At 45.2% G+C, this 20,670-nt stretch overlaps 1 long non-coding RNA gene across 1 annotated transcript; it reads left to right on the top strand.

The window, feature by feature from the left end:
* The first annotated feature begins 317 nt into the window (after positions 1-317).
* LOC107318025 lies at positions 318-14,912 on the top strand. Its single transcript, XR_001557123.2, has 2 exons — positions 318-4,366; positions 14,067-14,912. It is a non-coding gene; the product is annotated as an uncharacterized LOC107318025 (long non-coding RNA).
* Positions 14,913-20,670: the final 5,758 nt, after the last annotated feature.

Genomic DNA, 20,670 nt, shown 5'->3' with positions numbered 1-20,670 from the left:
CTGCAGCAGGTTCTGCTTCCTTTTAGATATTTTTAGAATATAGTCAAGATATTTTTGTTTGTTTGTTTTTGTGTGTACACATGTGTGTTTAATTAAATAAGAGAGCCCTGCTTGCAGGAGGCCTACGTGCAGAGGATGTGTGAGACACCCATTTGCCTGGGCTTCAGTGCCACATCTTAGTCTGGGTGATAACAGAATAACAGAATGTCCTGGGTTGAAAAGGACCTCAAAGATCATTCAGTTCCAACCCGCTGCTATGTGCAGGGTCACCAAACACCAGACCAAGCTGCCCAGAGTCACATCCAGCCTGGCCTTGAATGCATGTGGCATCCACAGCCTCCTTGGGCAACCTGTTCCAATGCGTCACCACCCTGTTTCAGTGCCTCAATTAACACTATTTTAAGAGAATGCCTACCAGGAATCAGTCTATTGCTAACAAAAAAAGAGCAATGTGTGGCCTCATTAGAATCCAATTGCCAGGAGTCAGTTGTGAGGTTATTTTTGGCACTGGGGCCAAGTTTGATTTTCACTTTCTTCTATGTGTCCTGCTCTTCCTCCTTCAGCATTCAGTCTTTTCACAGTTGTTGGGCTCATCTTTGTGACTTGTGCTCCTTGTTACTACATGTGTTGGTTTTTCGCTTCACATTCAGATTATTAGCAATATTGATGCTCGAGATAATTTTTGTGCCATTTCTGGAGAGACATGCAAATCTGAGCTGCTTTCCATTTAATATCAGCTGAAGTTCCCTGCAACGTTGTCATCTGCATGGGAACCAGCAGCCCATCTGCGCCTAACATCAATATCAGAGTAAAAGAGAGTCCCTTCTGCATGATAAATATGCACTGTGAAAATCCTCATCAGATCTGAAAGTGGGCCTGATGGGAAAAGTCATTCTTTCCCTAAAACTAGCAGCAGGTCAAATCGCATTTCAGCTGTGAATAATGGACAGCAGTGATTCACCCTGCAGCTAGCCTCATAAAAGTCCACTCCTTATTCTCTAAGATGAATAGGAGTGATATTTTTATAGACAAGCGTTGTTGTTGGTAGGTCCTTTCTGGGTCAGCTTATATCAACACATGCAACCCCTTCTGGCTGCCTCCCAGCTTCACAAAGACTGGCAGATCCATTGTCAGCCCAACCGCAGGGGCTGGAGCGGGGATCTAGTGAGGATGTGCTGGACCACACACTCCTTCAGTTGGGTTAAGAAAATACACTTAAGCCAAACATCAAAACTTTTCAGCCCTGAGCCATGCTATTTAAGGGAAAAACAGCATACCACGTGCTTGCCAGGGACAGAGAATCCTATTGCTCCTAGTGCTAGATGGGGAGAGGATCTTCATGACTTTTGCTGCTCATCTGCCTAGGGCTGAAATCAGTGCAAGTTCCCTACTTGGGGTTATGCCTTCCCTTGAGGTAATGGTGCTCTTCTGCTTGCAAGAAATCAACACTATATATATATATATACACATTAATTATTCCTCTTCTTTTTTTCTACATATATGGCTGCTTCATCTGCGCTAGTGCAGTATTTTCCATTAGGCACTCCTCTGCAGTACAACAATAAACACTCTTAGAACAACATGCATACGATTAAACTGTTAAACCTGCTCGAAGTATACAGTTCATAAATTGAAAGCGCCTATGCTCATACTTTGCTATTGATTGCTGAGCTTATAAAAATAGAAGAACTTGCCCTTAAGAAACAAGAATTGTGGTTCTTTAAGCTTTTCTTTGTCAGGCAGCCAAAAAAGACAACTTTACATGGAAATGTTGCCATTTGTTCATGTCAGAAGTAGTTTGTTCGATTAGATGTTTTTTAGCTCTGCTGATTTATATGAAGAAGGTTAATTTTTTTTTACTGTTTTTCTTCATGCTGTGCCTTTAATACGCACTAAGATAACTGAGCCTAGTAAAATATACAGTGTTATTTGGTAATGTGTTTATTGGATTCCATTAGAAGACTCTGAGAAATTATTTGAGATTTTTTGCTTCTTCAACTAAAAATATCTCCTTTTTTCTTCCTTTTTTTTTTTTTTTTTTTTTTCTTTTTCCCCTGCACAATCTTGCAAGCTTTTTGTTTTCTGGAAATGCTTGAAAGAAGAGATTGTTAGAAACAGACTTGTAGTGGGTTCGTGTTGGTTTTCTTTGCTTGTCTGTTTTTGTTTTGTTGTTCTCTCCTGAGAGTGAAAAGGAGAGGCTGTTAGGGGAAGAATGTTTAGAATTATTCCTGTTTTCCAAAGCTTGCGTCCATGGTTCTCAAACATATCTGGCATCAGGCAGGACAATAAGTGCAAGAGGAGCCTAAGCTTCCAGTAACTTGCCTTTTTAAATGGTCTTATGGTGGCTTCAGATCAGTCATGGTTTTATGGATGTGGTTTTAGGGTAGCTTAAACTAGCAAAAAATTACACATTTTTCTCAGGCTGGACTGTGGAGCTGTGCTCAGCCTCAGCAGCCTGCATAAAGCTACACATGTGCATGTTTGACTGAACTGGGGCAGTAGTGCTATGTCAGTGGCCTTGCCACAGACCTAATGATTACAGAGCACCGAGGCCATTCAGCTGGCTTTGGGCTGGAACCACTCCTGTGGTTCATGGTTACTTCCTAAAGGTTCCTGTAAGTGCTTCAGGACTCGCAGTGTGATCAGGAGGTGAAGCCTCAGGAAGTGCTGGAGATCAGGGTGTGCTGGGTGCACTCTGTGGGGTGGCCTCTGGGAGGGACAGTGCAAACCACAATGACTGGGGGTGGTCTGGAAGCTAACTCCAGTGTAACCAAGGGTGTGGGTTCCTAATCCAGAGGTAAGCTGCTTCCAGCAGAGGTGGCCTTTCCACAGCCCATGTGGATGCTCCTGCCCTCTCCCTTCTGTTGCCTCAGGGTCCCATTGAGCCACGTACTGACATGGATCACGTTGATCCAGTGCAAAGCAGAATGTGTTTTGTGCATTGTAGGTTAGGTTTGTGTCAGACCATAATTATGTATATGGCAATCTGCCCTTGGAGCACCTGTCTGATGGTGAGAGAAACGTGCTGCTCCTTTTTTTGGTAGCCTTCAGTTAGACTGGATTAAGTAAAAGGAAACTGGATTACAGGGAAGCTGAGGTTTGACAAATTCTGGGGCCTGAACTGGTTTCATCAGCTCAGAAAGCTGTTGTTAACTCCTCATAGCTGCCTTTGGTGGGAACTGCACAAAACCTGGAGCTTGCTACAAGCTCTGGTGAGCCAGATAACAGGCAGAGGAGCCTTTCTTTTAATGTGGTACCTGTAAGAAATCAGCCAGCCAAAGGTGGTTTGATGGGGTTAGCTGATAGGTTTACATATGTCAGTGGTCCAGAACCCAGCAAGGGGTTTGGGTTTCCAGTGAAATGCCCTTTCCCTGTGCACTTCATTGCTGGTGACAGCTGCTGGCTGCTCCTGGTGCCTGTACAGTACTCACATGCCACCACAAGGGAATATAATCATGGCATCTTTCTCTCTTCCTATTGGCACCCGAACAAACATTCTTACAGCTCTGTACTTGAGCTTTGATTTTAAACACAGCTTTCGCATGCTAGGTGTCAATACTTCCCAGGATTCTTATCTCTGCTTCCTGCAGACAGGCTTCTGTTTTGGAAAAGAAATTAAAAAGCCATATAACCTTGCTCTGCATCAGGTAAAAGCAGTGACTGCACTGGCGGTAGGGAGAGTCAGTCCCACCAGCATATGAGAAGACAGGTTGCCTGTCCTCCCCAGGACAGATTCCCAGCTTCCAGTAATCTGCCACTTTGGGGCTTCCTGAGCTCAGGATGGCACCTCTGTGTGCAGAAGCCTGTGGCCAATCATGTCATACGATGAAGTTGCAGAGGTCTAACAAAAGGTTCTGTGTGACTGCTGAGAGGAGCATGGCTGGGGGAGGCTTTGGGAGGAGCAGGTGGGAGCTGAGAGTGAAGGACAGGGAGAGGAGAAGATGCTGTTCTTGGAGTGTGAAGAATATCTGGCAGCTGTGGGAAGGATGGAGAGGATTTCTAGCCTTTATCTGTCATGCAAAAAAAAATCACAGAAAAATTAGGGCATAAAAGCATGGATAAAGAGAAGAACAGCATGAGAGTTCTTTTTCCAGCTTCTGTGTTTCTGCCCCCATTCTTTCCTCTCTGTGTCCAGTGTTGTTGTGCTTCTTGCTTTATACACTCACCTGCAGCGCTGCTGTGAACCCACACATCTTCCTCGCTGGTCTCCTCAGGTGGTACCGAAGCTCGGTGAGGTGCAGCTGTACCAGCCTGTTCTGAGTGCTCTGCTCCATCCCAGGGCAGCATCCCACTGGACCAGCTGCCTGGAGGAGGAACGGTGAGGGTAGGAGTGATGGGACTGCAGCAGGAGCCCCGGCAGATCTGGGTAGGTACTGAGTGCTTCTGGATTACTGACCCTGCCAGCTCTGCAGTCAAAGCCATTATCACATAAAGTAAATATGTAACAGAAAACTATTTTAGGTGGCCCGCTTTATGCAGCAACCACTTGTGCACGTACGGTTGCTGAAGCTTTAAATGAGTTCCTCCTGCTGTAATTTCTCATCTTTTTCATTAGTATTTTTAATTCAGCACGGTGCTAGAAATGTCATCCTACTTCCCACCATCACAAAAGTGCCCACGGCCACAGCTGAGCAACCTTACAAAAGGACACATACTCTGTTTCTTTTCCACACCTGCTGGTTCCTTCTTGCCTGCCTCCCCTTCCGACTATTGCCCAGCCCCTTCCCTTCTTCCCATTGCAACACATGTGCTGCACAAGTGAGGAATGCTAAAAGCTGGCATTGCCCTGTACCTGAGCAGGTCGGCCTTGAGCGCTAACCCCCAGCGATGCTGTTGTTTGTGGTGTCTAACAGTCAGCAGGTTCTTATGCTGAGGATAATGGCGTACTTTGCACAATGAGATAAGCCTTAGATGTAAAATCATTATTTATTTAATAGCACCATCAAAGAATACCACTAGAGAAGGGAACTTCAAAGTTTCCCAGAATAATCAGCTTTCTGGTATACGTGGGTGTTTTTCCCCCTGACTCCATTATAACCGAAATAAAAGTGCGTGTCTCAGAAATCATTGAAAGCATGACTAGATGAGGCCACAAAGACGGGAAGGTGGTGTCTCCCCAGGAGCCAGCAATGCAGCCAGCCGCAGGGTTGCAGGACTGGCAGCGATTGGCTCCACTTGCACAGCCCATGGCACTTTGCAAACCTTGCTATGAGTTTCATTTGGGGGAGTAGGGGGAAAGCTCCTTGTCTATCCCTGCAGGACTGGCCGTAGCTGCACACTGAGGCACATGAAGCAGCATGAAGGTGCTGCTGAAGCAGAGCAGAGGAGGTGCCACAGAAGAGACATCCTTTGTGGCTTTCACTCACAGCCTTGTCTGCGCTCAGTTCTGCAGCCTCTTGGGCTGGCCATGAAACAAGGCCCCAGTTGATTAGGGAGCGGAGTGGTTTGGCAGAAGAATGGAGCCCTTCAGTTTAAATTTGGGCTCGTTTCCGTTTTCTTAGTCCATTGAATGGTTTGGAGAGAAATCCCTCGCTGGTATTTAACCCCTTGCTGTGCCTGGCAGAGCCCTGGTTGATGAGGGCTGTGTGAATGGCTGCCAGCTCTCTGTGCCAGGCTGGACTTAGCACTGCCCAGCTCCAGAGGGCAGGAGGAGCTCGCTAGGCAGGGCTGTGCTGGCAGGGCTGCCATGGGTACGACAGGCAGGAGCAGCTGGGGGATGGCTTGCTGGCCCTGTCTGTGTGATGAACACTAGGACAAAGTCCCCCCTCTGCACACAGCATTTGCATTCAGCATTAGTTTGCTGAGCTCTTGCCCCAGCCCAGGCGCAGTCCTGACCACAGAATTGCCAGGGTTGACAATGGCTGTGAATGTTTTTTGCCCTGATGAGCAGCGCTTGTTCCCTGCAGTGCAGTAGGTGCAGTGCCTGTTTGTGGGTGTGCTGGAAGGATGGGCATTGCTTCCAGCTGGGCAGGGCAAAGACCAAGGTCGCATTGGCCTGGCTTCTTGTCCTGGTACTCCAGACTGCTCAGTGGCCACCAGCAAATCACTTCACCTCCTTGCAACTCAGTTTAGCTATTGTTGAAGTATAAATGAAGATAGTGACCGTTGGTGGTGTTCACCCAGTGACTGCCATGGGCAGAGGGCATGGGAGGGTGCACCAGCAGTGGTACAGTGTGTGGAAGCAGAACGATGGCAGAACTGGGACAAAACAAGACCCAATGTAGGAGGAAAGGATGAAGCTGAGAGTGGAAAATGATATTTTATGGCAGTGACAAGAGCCAGGAAGAACAGAGAAGTGTGATCACGTCCTGTTGACTTTGAGCATAAAGTGATGTGTCTGTGTATGAGCAGATAAAGGTGATCTTGGTGTCCTTGTGTGATATCCTCACACAGACAGATTTCTTGACAACGATGTGCAGAGCCTGGCAGGGCCCCAGTGGGATCCAGATCTCCAAGTGCAGTCTGGTTTAAAGTCTGGATCCTCTGAACTCTTTCTGTAATGTGAAAGAGTGGGGGCACCTCCAAAACAGTTCAGCTGTGTGCAGGTGGGTGTGAGGAGCTGCTGCCAACAGTCACCATGCTGCATGGGCTGGTCTGGGCTGACCAAGGTTGTGTGTTTAGAAGTGTTTGGCTCTTTGGGATGGGACAGGAGAGAGGCAGAGTTTATCCTTTCATCTGGGAGGCACCAGGAACTAGGGAGATGCTCAGAGAAGAGCCAAAGGAGATTATTTCTTATAGGATATAGAATTGTAAGGCACGCAGAGTAGTTATTGCTTTTATGGACATGATACCTGTGAGAGGAGGCAAGGGACTGCTCACAGATTTTGGTAACATATGGTGAATTAAGGAAGAAGGTTGTCTGAATCACTAAACAAAGATGATACTTACTGAGCTGTGAATGATTGATCTAAACATAGCTCTGAAATTCACAAATAGTTCTGAACTTGCAGATTTTGACAAGTTGCATAAGGTATTTTCAGAAGGCAGAAGAATATGATAGCATAACTGAATTGAAAAAGTCTAATGTTCCTACGTACTTTCAGGTTGCATGGAGAACACAGTGGATAAAAAGACAACACGCCTCTTACTCTAGTAATGAAAATGAACATTTGTTACTATATAAGGTTCGTTTCAAGGAATGCTTTCAAGTACTATTATAATATTGCATGTAAAATACAAATTGTGTTTTCCTTCTTCCTAAATACATCATTTCCAAAAAGCTGGTGATCCAAGTAGAGAAAAAACATAGTGCAAAGAATGACTTAAAGCTATTGGGGTACAGTCACTGCTAGGAGTGTCCCACCTCCATGCAGAGGTGGACTGCCACAGAGATTCCTGCCCATGAGTTGTGGGATGTGCAAAATAGCAGGAATATATAGCTGCAAAGTATATTCATCTGTATATAGGGGGTAAAGATACTGTCGGTTTAATCCTAATATCAATACTGGCAATTGTCATAATAGCTCACTGCATTAAACAAGATTGCTGCATGCTTTGGCATGAGGGCTCATTATGTAGGCAGGACTGAGAATAGAAGTGGAAGATTAATACAGCTCTAACAGCGCCGAAGGATGGAAGGGAAGGGTTCTTTCACTGTGTAGATCTCCAGCAGAAGGATTTACTGGTTCAGGTAAAGCAAAAAAAAAGAAAAAGGCTTATCCTGAATGCAGGAAGATATTTTGCAGGGAATAATACAGCAACTGCACACGGAGCTTTGATTATAAGGACAGATTTTTATCTCCAGCCCCAAGAAGGGCTGGGCCACAGAAAGCCTTGCAATAACATGGGTATTAAATATAATACCTTCTTGTACCTAGAAAGCAGAATAGAGCACAATAGCGAATGGTTGGAAGGTGTAGTATTCTGCATGAGATCTGTAGTATTTTGTGTACAGAGCTGACTAGCAGCCTCACAATGTGTAGCCTGGAAGGGCGAGGGAAAAGTGCTGGGGCAGAAAGCTGAGCTTTCAGAGGAATTGCACTCACTGACATTAAACCTCAGTTCACATATTTGTAGGAAAAGGCTTCAAGTGCCAGATTTATAATGAAAACGGCCATGATCAAGCCATGAATAGCGGAACAGCATGGCGAGGGTTTTTAAGGGATGACAACATATTGAGGAAAATCTATATGGAATATGTTGGCTCTGACTGCAATATTGAGACAGCTGTTGAATTGCAGCCTGAAAAAGCGTAAAATATTGAAAACTGGTAACACAAGCTCCAATTCCAAAATACTTGTGTGACAAGCAGAAGTGAAACTCATTAGGCGGCTGAAAATGTCACAGATCTAATTGCTTCATTTTGCTAGCTGCCTTCTGTTACACACACATCAAAAATCCTCAGCAAGATGGGCGATAGTCAACTTGAAAGGAGCATCTCTTTTAAGGCTCGGTGCTATCTGAGCACCTCCCTGCTCCAAACTTCTGCTGTCTGGCACTGCAGAAATGAAATGGCATTCACCCATTTTACAGACAGAGGTAGAGAAAACCAAATTGGAGAGGTATAAAGCAAAAAAAGGGGTTTTTGAAAGGCTGTACTGAAAGGTTATTGGCAGGTCAGGGACTGAGCCCAGATCCCAAATAGCTGACGGGATATTTAGCCATGGGGAAGTTTTTTATTCCTGCTGAACTGTGAAACCAGACATTGTTAATAATCTAGATTTTTTTTTTTCTTTAACAGATTTAAGAACTGTAACGTGCCACATCCTTGTACTTTGGTGTTCATATGGAGTATGCACTGCATACTCGGTTGAAAGCCAAATGTGCCTCAGCCCCTTATTAGTGAGTCCACTCTTTATTTTACAGCTTGTTTCCCATCCCTCTGCTTTGTCTTTCCTAAGCATATCTCTAATCTCATGCAGCATTTAGCAAACTGAGATACCAGTGTCACAAGGGGTAACTGCAGTGGTAGTGCTCTTATGGTCTACATGGGCGCATCTGTGGAAAACAGGATCAGCCCTAGGAGCAGAGCAGTAGGTGTTTGAGATTATTTTCAAGAACCTTCGTTAAGTATTCACCAGGAATAGGGAGACAGCTGTTAACACTCCAGAAATATCAAGTGAAGGTCTGAATGCCAATCCAGAAAAGGAGTTGAAAATATACTAGATGATTTATCAAGGGCATATTGAAGAAGTGTGAATAGAGATGTTGCTGTCAAGATGTATCTTACAGTGCCCAGTATTGAAATGACTGCTTAAGAATAGCAAAATACAGCAAAATGTGTTAAAAATGCCAGTTCTAAGAGTGTCTAGATTAAATGGGTACCAAATGGGCAAAGAGCCTAGGGACAATGGGATTTGCTTTATTTTGTTTGAAAAAAATTTCTTACTGTGATTTTTATAAAGTGCAAAGAGGAAAATGGCATTTCATCTTGATCATCCCATTTGCCATCAGTGGCAGTTCTCCATGTCTCCATCTCCATCCCAGAAATAAAGGCTGGAGAGAAGTTGGGGGAGGAGTGCTGAGTGCTGCCCTGCAGCGTGGGGCTGGGGCTGGAGCACAAGCACCTGCCATGTTTGCTTCCCCACTTCACCAGTGCTGGTTGTAGGGGCAGCCAGTCACACCACGAGGTAACTTGACCCAAGAGTAGATGTTGATATTAATATGTGAACGGGTACTTGGCAAGAGCATTTCAGACAAGAGAAAAGGCTTTAATCTGAGGTGAGATCAAACTTGATGTATGTTAACCCAAAACGTGATGTGTGAATTACTGAATGCAGTGTGTTTAGGAAAGATAAATGCAAAATCAAAGAAGCTGCTGGCACTGCTTGCATGATGTGTGAGCTCAGTCTTGTCTATATTACTTGGAAGCGGCTTTTAGCCTCTGCTGTTCTATTATCAGCACTGTTTTGAAAACAGCCTAATGAAAGTGGGAGCCAGCTGCTGTGAGGGATTGGTGTGCCAAACTGGGTGGCCAGGCCAAGCCCAGTCTGTGGTCTAGCTGGCCATGGGTATGCACAGATGCTCACTCTCTGTGCTCAGTTGCTGTGTTAGTGCCAAGAGACATGGCGTGCTTGATTTGTGCAGGCACATATGCAAACAAATAACTCGAAAATCTAGTCCTGAACGCCTGATGGTTGTTACTGGAGATGTAATTCACCTTGAACTGTTTAATTGTAGCCTTTTCAGGATGAGTCACTCCTAGCAATTACAAAAAAAGACCCATAGTAATTTGTACTCACATGTTCCGTTCATTGTGAAAGCAGAGCGTGGACACTGAGCTCAGATTCTCTGCCCTTGATCCTTGAACAACTATTCCTGTGCAAGCTGGGCTCTAGCTGAGCTGGAATTCAGTCCTTCTGCATCACTCTGCTGGTGTGAAGGAGCCACTTCTGAAAGGTGGGGGAAATCTGTCACTTGCTGGCTGCCTGACACTGACAAGTGCTATAAGCTGGGGCCAGAATGGCAGTGTTGGAGAATCTAAGGCTTAGCATATGTATCTTTGTTTTGAATCGGAAAGGAAGTAATATCCAGTAGAAAGTTTTCTGTTCTTGATGACAGTGAACATGCAGTACAAATGATGTAATATTCAATTGCTCAACACTTGATGTGAAAAACACTTATAAAAATCATGTAGGTGAAGATTTATTGCAATAAGCTGTGCAAGCTACCAGGAGCTCTGCCTGGGAGAGAAATAAGCAGCCTCAGAAAGCAGAGCCCAGGATGCCTCTGAGGACTGTGCTGGCCAGTGGACACAGTGAGAAACGGCTTCCCTGGAAGCTTAGGGATTTGGAAATACTCTTAGAAGAAATGGATGGTTAAGAGAAGCTTGCACGTGGAGCTACTTTGAGCTTAATTCCTGACCTTTACTTACAAGTTACTAAAACCAATGTTTTGATATATGCCTTTTATTCAGCACAAATGATTGCTCAGTGTGGGTGAGGTCACCACCACCTTTGGACTAGCATAAGAACCAAGTGGGAAGTTGTTGGGAAACACTGAAGTCGCTTCATGCAGCTCAGTGCTATCAGGATTACCCTCCTGATAACAGGCAGACCGCCAAAATAGCTCCTTCTGATACTGTAGGACACGAATCCTGATAACATAAAGCCAGCACTAATGCACACGCCTTGCATTGCTTCACACGCCTTTTGCCCCTTCTGTCACAGTGTGTAATTACAAGAATCCTCAATGGAGACACTGAGCTGCAGTCATTTTTAAGCTAGGTGGACATTTTACATGGTCCTCCATGACTTCTGAACTGCACAGTGCAGCACATGAGTCGTATGGGTTGGCTGCTTCAAGGCATTGTGGCTAGAGGGAAATACATTCACATTTCACTAAAGAGGTTCAGCTCTTGGTGTCAACTGTCCAGGAACTGGTAGTTAGGAATCCTAATCTGTGTATTTATCATCTTTGGGTAGCTGACAGAGGCAAGCTGAAAACAGACATGTATCTGTGGAGGTCTGTTCTCCTGGAGCACAGGCGGATTTCCTGAGTGCTGCTGCTCCAAAGGCAGGCACAGGGATGCAACACAAGGCACCAAAGCACCATCCAGCCCATCAGGTAGAGTACACCAGAGCTGGGGAGCACTGCTGCCAGCACAGTGGATTTCTAATGCAAAAGCTTATCCACCAGGCACACATGGCACTTCTGGGGAACAGACAGCAGAATCCTTACTGGCAAAAATGGTTAAAGGAATGCCAGAAGAGCAAAACAAAAGCTGAAAATGAAATATGGATCCTCTCATCCCACTTAAAACCTTTAAGTGGCTGGGGGAAGTTTCTGCAGCACTGGGCAAAGACTGAGCTTGAGAAGTAGTGTACATCCTCTCTTGTAGGGGCTATCATGACACTGGGAGGCAGAGCTGTCTGCATGAGAAAAGCCAAAGCCATGTTGTTTGTTTTCCTTTGCAATGAGGTGACATGAGACAACCTCTGGTTCCGTGTGTCATGTCTCAGTTACAGGGTCACTTTCCTTACTGATCTGCTGGGGTGTGTCTAGGCCAGAAAGGTGCTGACCGGAGGAAGACCCCAAGGAGACTCTGCTGCAGAGCTGAGGTTTTGCTAGGCCAGCCCATGCGCCCACCAGCTTATGTGTGGGCAGAAAATGCAGACAGTGAACACAGCTTGGAGACAGACAAATAGCAAAGCTACAAGGGCTCACAGCCTATCTGATGAAGCCAGGGCATGACCTTTTGCTGTCAAGAGAGGGGAAGTTGTGGTGGAGGCTGACCACAGGGCAGCAGTGCAGGCTGTGGCTCTCAGCATTGCCCACATCCTGTGGGGTGGCCCTGCAGAGGTCAGGTCACTGTGGGCATCCTGTCTGTCCCCTCCCTGCCTCGTTCTTGTTGTGAGAACCCACCTGACCAGACATAGTATGCCTAAGCTTCAGTCAGCTCTTCCACTACAGAAGTATCTACAATGCTTATCTCGAAGAGATTCTTGACTGTTACTTCCACCCTCTACTTAACCCACAGAGTGATTGATGTCTGTATGTGGGCTTTGCTTTTAACAACAACAGCAGCCTGTATAATTTTGTATATGTTTTTATACGTATTCACCATGAATCAAAAATACATGGAACAGTTCCCATAGACCTATAGTGGGTAGCTGATACTTCAGTCCTAATGCACAGTAGCAACTAAATCCCAGAGAATTAGATTTGTCTTCATCTTTCTTCCCCCTTTTTTTTAGCTACATGCTGTCAGACAGTTCTCCAGAGCAAACTGCTGTTGTACCTCAGAGCATTATGGCATTAATTTATGATGTAGCCTTGCATTATTAAAAAACATTCTTTCAGAAGGGATGACTTTGAGCTGCGAACTCTTCATTTACTTCTGCCTTGTACAGCTTCACAAACAGCCAGCCTCAGTTCCAGCTGTAAGAAGGGGGCATGGGAAAGGACTTTCTTCATCATCTCTCAAATTAGAGCAATATGTCTTAATTACTGCCTAATTCTTAAAGCATCAAACCGATTAAACCCATAATTGCTGTTGTTGCAGCACAAAGTGACACGAGGGGGTGTCTGGGCTAAAGTATAGGCAAGAGAAGCTAAACTAAGCCCTACAAAGCAGAACAACATCCCAGTCCTGCAAGAAGCTGGTGCTAGAGTGCAAAAGGGTCTGCAAAAACTGAAGGTGCTACATCAAGAACCCTAAACGGAGGTGGTGACTGGGGAAACGGGATAAGGGATCAATCCAAAGAATGCTTAACAGTATCATAGAATTATTGAATCATTAAGGTTGGAAAAGACATCTAAGATCATTTAGTCCAACTGTCCACCTACCACCAAAACCGCCCACTAAACCATGTCCCTAGATGCTACATCTACACCTTGTCCTTGTCTAAGTGATGAGCAAGTCCAAGCTGTACATGCCAAGTATTCTGGACAGCACTCTGAATCTTACGAGGATCACAGCCATAGCATTTCTTTTCTAAACTCCCAACTTGCTATTTTGGATGTATTTGCTGTCGAGTGAGTAGCAGCTCTGTCAGGATACATTGGTGGTAGTTTGTTTCATCCGAGTGGGTGGAAATTCAAACCCTGAACTTTGTTTGTCTCTGCAGATTTCTGAATGAGAGTAGTCTTTTTAATTGATTTAACATTCTTGGGCTGAATATGTGCTTAGACCTTATCCTTAGTGTACTTGTTAGCCCTGAAATAAATTTGAAAGAGGGGAAAAAAAGACAAAATAAAAAGACAAATGTCTGGAGTCTTAATCTGTAAACCTCAAGAGAATATTAGCTTTTTATTGTTTCCCTATCAGTAAAATACAGGAAATAGCCCAAACCACCCCGTTTCTACAACTTCCCTTTATCTATCACAATAAAAGTCCCTTCTAGATGCGTTGGTTTACTCCTGCACACAAATTAGGCAAATACATCCCAGAATTCAGTGTATGGAGCAGAACTAAGAAAAATTCTGTTCAACCCAATGCACGGCAAGACAATAAGACTCCAAGATGACCACTCTCAGAGATGACAACACACAGTATTAAGACACAGGAGAAGGAAAACATTTGGGTAGTCTCAGAAAAAAATGGCAAGAAAGTATATTTTGACAAACACCCATTTTACAAAAGCATGTTTTAAAAATTCATAGTCTTTTGTTTTCTTAATTTTCAGACAAAGGAAGCCCTAAAACAGCGAAACTTCAGATGAGAAATTCTTGTGTGTGAGTTCTTTTTGTTTGTTTGTTTGTTTGTAACATTCCCTATGAGCTCTTTATCTCTTTTACCTTTGAATGAACTAAAGAAACCAAAATCTGAAAGAAACGGCTGCGGCAGAATGTAGAGCCAAGGCTGGGAATCCAGGGGGATGAGATGGTAAGAAAGAAACCTACAGCAAGTAATCAAAACCCAAACCCAGCCTCGAGCGGTTATCATTAAGTTATCTTGAGTAAGCTGTGTGTTGTGTGTTTCCTGAAGAGCTTGACCAAAAATTCATTGAGACCATATCTCTCTCAGTAGGTTATGGTGAAAAGCCCAACTAATACTTTATGCCTCCTTTCTGGTTCATAGCCAGAAGGATTTGTTGGTTTGCTTTCACTCATTCCTTACCCATGAAAAAAAAGCCAACAAAACAAGAGAACTTAATGAGTTTTGCAATTCATTTTTCATTTGTTCGGGAGCACTTCCTCCATCCAAACCATAGAGAGATTGTTTCCCAGCATAGAAAAATCTGCACTGATGTGGCTGAGCTTTAGTCACCTCATTTTCTCTCCTAGGAGCATTCTGAATTTCTGCAGGGCAATGAGTTTGCTGGTGGTAGCACCAAACTTGACTTATTTATGTTGAATGGCAAAACAACAACAAAAACTTTCCCAAACTGTAAAATATCACTGAAAAGAAAGCAAGCATAATTGTCTTCAACCATTATGGCTGCCCTAATTTGAATCACATGGGAAAGGGCTTTGTTAATGGCTTTGTTCTTTTACTCCTCACTGGCAATAAAACAAAACAAAACGCCCCATTCTTTGTTGTTTTTTTTTTTTTTTTCCTTTAAGTGTTGCTTTTCCATCTGGTTTGAGAAGAAACTGGCCTCCTGGGTGAGTAATCATGTTGAAATACTTGAGATCTGGGGTAGATTCCCTCCAATTCCTGAATAACTACTGACTGACCACTTCACCTCCACTGCTCTTCTGTAAAATGGGAATAAGTTGACTTTGCCTCCTATGGCCTTTGTTAGAAAATGTATTTATTGCTGCAAAGCACCCAGGTACCCAATATTCAAGGCAAATGTGTGCTGTGTTTTTCATTACAGCATGTCCTGTATAGAGTTCAAGCTAATATACCCCAATTATGGCTCATGATGATGCAATGATTCGCTAGAGGAGCAAATTGGAACAGATTAAAATATATACATATAAAAGAAGCATATGTGGCCTCCCAGCACTCTTTGAAATATAAATGTAAGGATTCCTTTAGATGTAGTGCTGGAAGCCCTGGAAACCCTTGTGGCAGCTCGCATGGGCAGGTGCTGAGCAGGAGGAGCATGCCAGGAGACACAGAAGATTTGGTTTCTGCCAGCAGGCCACAAAGGCTGCAGCCCCACAGTGCTCTGCTGCTGCAAGCAGTAGGATGGGTAGCAGGATGCACCCTGTGAGCGCTGCCTTCTGCTTTCAAACTCAAGCAGAAAGCTTATTGCAGTGTGCTCTGGATCTCTGTGTTGGGTTTTTGTGCTTTGTGTTGTGCTTTTTTGTTATTGTTGTTTTCTGCTTCTTTATCGCCAGTTTTTCTGAGTTCAATTTTCATTTGATTCCCTCTCTTAGGCTAATATTTACAACCGAACAGCAAAATCTTACAGGCTGAGCAGGCAGAGCGCTATATATAGCAAAAGCAGGGCAGTTCCCTGCTCTAATCATCTGCTGCTGCTTTTATGTAGATAGTAAATGATGGGCCACAGGGTGAGCTGCAATTCATCTCTAGGAAATGCATGTCAGAGGAGTTTAAGCGCTGCATCCTGCCCACACCAAGAGGAGGTAATTTGGGCTTGACATCACAGTACTGGGTTTTCATAGGGCTGAAGAGTTTCAGATGAGATCTTGTGTCCTTTGGCCATGTGCCCAGAGAGCCCATGTTTCAGAATAGGATATTTACAATAGCAAACTGTAACATTCCCCGCTTTGAGTAACAGGCAGATTTCAGCCAAAACAAAACAAAACAAAAACGCAGCGTTCATTCACACCGTCCCCCTCTGCTGACCCTGCTGTCGTGCTCAGCCTCTCTCAGCCTGGATAGTGGGGCTGCCTGGGCTGCAGACAGCCTCAAGGCTGCCATTTGCTTTGTTTGTGCTTCAGGCTCCTTCCACTGCCTCACCTCCCCTAAGCTGCCTGGCTTGCCCTGGCCTTTTTCCCTTTGCCAAGCTTGCTTCATTGCCTGCTCAGGTCTGGGGCTGTTCTGCTGCCTGCTCTTTTTACAGCAGTCCAAGTGAGCAGAAATAGCTGAACCAACAATAAAAGTTTTCCAGCTCTGGTCACTGGGGTCCTACAACTGAAACACAGCGTGCAAAAGCTTAAGCAGGAGCTTTGCTGATGGGGCTTAGTCCCAAATCCATGCAAATCCAAGGTAATCTGGAAGCTGCTTGCTGCCCTTTCTTAGCATCATGGTGTCAAAAGGCTTCAGCAGAGCAGGGGCTGAAGGAGCCAGGAGCTGTGTGCATGCCTTGTCAGAGAAAGTTTGTGAGCCGAAGGTTTTATAAGCTGCCTGTTTCAAACAGCAAGAAAGTTGAGCGGAGCAGTTCTGCTCTCACCAGCACAGAGCCAAGGGATGCAGGCTCAGGTCCAGCTCTGAGCAGCAACAGAGGCTCTGTAATGCAAAGGAGTAGGCAAGTTGCTGAGGACAAGGCCCTTAGTTAAATTTTCTGCCCAGCCAAATGATTGTTCATGCATTTTATTCACTGTCTGATTAATGCAAAGTACAAAAGCAGTCTGCCTTAGCAAGCAGGAGTGGAACTGCAGTCTCCACCCTCCCAAAGGAATTACTTAAATGTGAAGCTCTGGTGTCGTGCTCTTCCTTTCCTTCTATCATATCAAATGCATTTTTAATTCTTTACTGCAAAGTAGGAAAGCATCAACATGAGAGTCTAAGAGCTCTGCTTTGTTCCAGAAAAGCCTCAACCATGGTTGCTAAAGAGCTCCACTGGGAACACAGGCACAGCCCCTGCCTTTGTGGGAGCTAACATTGAACTTCTGTGCTGAGCGACCACCTACCACTCTGCACAAGCAAGCGGTCGGTTGTTGGCATGCAGCACCAGGTACAGCGGTGTTTCCTCCCTGGTGGTCTCAGGAGGGGCTCAGAGGAGGGCAGCCCAGCACCCCAAGCTCCAGCCCTGGGTACCAGCTTGATGGGCAATAGCAGAGATGCAGGGATAACCACCCCAGGGCATGAGATCTTCATTGTCCACTACTGGGTTTCAACACACTTCAGGAAGCCACCATTCCTTAGGAGTTGCTTTGTGCTCTGCTGACTACATGAAATAACAGATGAACCCAGTGGTCTGCCCAAAATGAAATAAAAGCTGGATTTGCTGTTTATTCCAGATGTTTCCAGAACAGATGCAAAACATTCCAGGGTTGCTCCTCTCAAAGGTTTTGGGGTCACTTGCTGGAGTGTTTTCATTGCAGGCTCAATACAACCCAAGTCACTGATCCTTTCCAGTTAAGTCACTTCAGATGAACACAGTGAAAGCCTATAAATGAACAGGAGAACTGCTGATTGGAAATGTTTCCCCGTTGCTGCCACCAGTAAAAGCAGCCAGCAATCTGCTGCGTTTGCAGGGTGAAACAGAGTACAGACTTTTTAGTCCTCAATCCAGTGCTCACCTAAGAGATTTAGGGCCATTTATTTACACCTGTGTAAAATTAAGGAAATTTCATCCAAGTTAATGTACCACCAGGTGGTGGATTTTGCCTCAGATCTCATTATGTGTCGGACTTTAATTTATATTCAGCCACCGTGTATGTACACATATACAAAGCAGTAATTTTTACCCACAGTAAGAGTGGAGTTTGCCATATAAATCAGTGTTTCTCAGTCAATATGTTGCAACCCCTGCAGGGGTTATAAAAACCATCTGGGGGCTTGTAAAGCACTGAAAATTTTATAACAATCTAAAGCAAAGAAAATGTCATTTCTTCCACTCTCCATACAGCAGCACCCTTCTGTTGGCAGCCTGTCAAAACCATACAAGAAACAATAAATTCTATGGGCTTATCACTTTCTCCATAATTTTTTAGTCTTGGCTTTATAGAACGTGCATGGAAAGTTTCTTTTACTTTCAATGTAGGATTTCCAATCTGAACTGCTTGAAAAGAAGTGCTCTAAAGCGTTGGGCCTCAAAAGAAGGTAGTTTTCATTAAGGGCCTCTGCCTTAGTCTCCTCCTAAGCTGCCTGTTAAAACTACAGCCTATTTTGTGAAGCTTAGGCTTGTTTGTGTTGGAATCAGTTTTTCTGTTTCACCACGACTCTCTGTCTGTCAGCTTCCTCTTTAAGTCTAAATCATACAGGGCGACAGGAACATTTCCCTCTGTGGGGAGAGATGTTTTGCTTCAAGTGGAAAAAATGGATGAGATTTCCTGTATCCTCAGCAGAGACTCCGTGCGTGGTTTGAAATCTGCCCTTCCTAAGGTGAGATAACATCAGACGAGCCTATGTGCTTTCAAGTGTAGCCTCACAGCACACGCGACTCGCCAGTGAGTTTTGCTTTCATGTGCACATCTTTAATCTCTGCGCGGAGGTACTTATGTATGAAATGAATTTCAGTAGCAACGAATTGTAGCCCACGTGCACACACATAAAGGAGCCTGAGTCAGATCTTGCATTGCCTCCTGCAGCATAGATTCTACAGCAGTTTAAGCCAACCTTGCTGCTGGCTGCCATAGGCTTGGACATTTTGTCGCTGCGATGCCTCCAGCACCATCAGGCCCCTCAGAAGGTTCCTTCAGAGAACGGATCCAGAAAAAAAGCTCAGTGTTATGTGTTTTTTTTCCCACTGAGATGAGGTGGGTCACACGAGGGTCTGGCAAGCAGTGGAGAAAGAGCCCCAGTGGTTCTCAGAGCCCCCAGGATGGAGAGGTCAGTACTGCTTCCCTTCTGGTGGCTGTTACGTGGCCTGCACACCCACCTCATGCAGCTTCATGCATAACCCATTTGGATGCAGCTTCTGTCTGATGCTCGCATTTCCACAACCAGCCACCTATGCATGATACCTCTGTTTCCTGGGCACAGTTTGATCACTTAAACCATTAAAAATGATTTCACGCTCGTGTGAGAGGTGGTTGCCCAGGGCTACTCCAGTATCCAAACGTGGACTACAATGGCAACCAGACAGGAGGACAGCATTGCCTTCTAGCTATAACTATTCAGCTCCAGCTTCACCAGGTTGGAACTATGTTGTCCATAGCGAGTGCAAGCAAAACTGAACTTAGTTCATGCTGATTTGTGCGAAATGCAATTTCCCTTCCCAACTTCCTGTTTCTGCTGAAGACAGATAGTGAAGTTTGCAGCTGGAAGTTCTGTGTTTGGACCCGGGCTGAAAGTATGTGTGGGTTGGATGTTGGCTTAGGTCTTCGGTCTTACCTATTGGAGCCAGGATGGAGCAGCTGGCTAGTCATGGGTTGGCTCTTCTCCCTCCATTCTATAAGCCACATTGTACCAAATGGGTCCTCAAACCACTCAGTAGCATTTCCCCATACGGTCATCATGATGTCAAGCAGTCGAGCAAGAGATCTGACAGAATACACAGCTTTCTCTGTTCGTCCATGAGAGAAAACAGGTACTCAGAGGTCAGTCCTGCTAAAAGTATAATCGTAATGCACGTGGGCTTTTCTGTTGTCTGTTTTCTTCTCAAAATTCAGCTCTGCTTAGCTCAGGAGGGAACGTCCTGCAGAAATTAAGCATTTTTGAAAAAGAAAAAGAGGACATTCTAAACCAAAAGTAGCAAAAAGGAACTAATTAGTAAATGGCAACTGACTGCTGTGTTAAAAGCCTAAGAAACATCCATCTCTGATGGCACTGCCTGTGAAGAAAGCATTCCTGGACAGCCTGCCTGCTATTGCCAGGGCCTTGTCCCAAGTTCCCCTCCCTGCAGCCAAGCTCCTGGCCACCTCTCCATCCTGCCCACCTTCCCTGTCCTGCCTGCCAGCATTCTGCACTGTGCGGGGGCTCTCTGCAGCCATCTCGGTGGACACCAGGTGCTGGGAAACTCAAACACCACCAACTGCTGCTGCTGCAGCTCATGCCAGGAGATGTTTGTTTTTTATCCCTTTGCACTGCAGAGTCCAAAATCCTGAGGGAAAAAATGTGGTTTATGACATACTTGTCCTGTTTCTTCCAAGCTGGACTGTGCTGTGCATGAGAAATTTTCTTGGAGAATGAGCTCAGAAAGGATGACTTAACAAGAAAGCGTTGTACTCCATCAGACCAATGGGGCTCCTGTTTCTTTGGGATTGACGGCAGCACAGTTTGGGTATTAACAGTAGAAATTCCAGCTTACGCTGTCAGCTGAGGTGCCTGGGGCTATCGGGCAGCGTTAAGATTCACACGTGCTTTCTCAAGACAAGACTTCTGTCTCATCACGTTGGCTGAAATGCCAAGCAGGGGCACTGCGAGACGATGGGTACCACTACGGGGCCCTTGGCTTTGGGAGCCTCCCATCCCCTGCTATCCCTATGCAGCGGGGCATAGGGATATGGAGCCACGGGAGCCCTACACTGCCCCACATCCACGGC

Source organism: Coturnix japonica, chromosome 9, assembly GCF_001577835.2.
Source record: "Coturnix japonica isolate 7356 chromosome 9, Coturnix japonica 2.1, whole genome shotgun sequence".
Lineage (NCBI taxonomy): Eukaryota > Metazoa > Chordata > Aves > Galliformes > Phasianidae > Coturnix > Coturnix japonica.
This window is presented reverse-complemented; position numbering and strand designations above follow the sequence as displayed.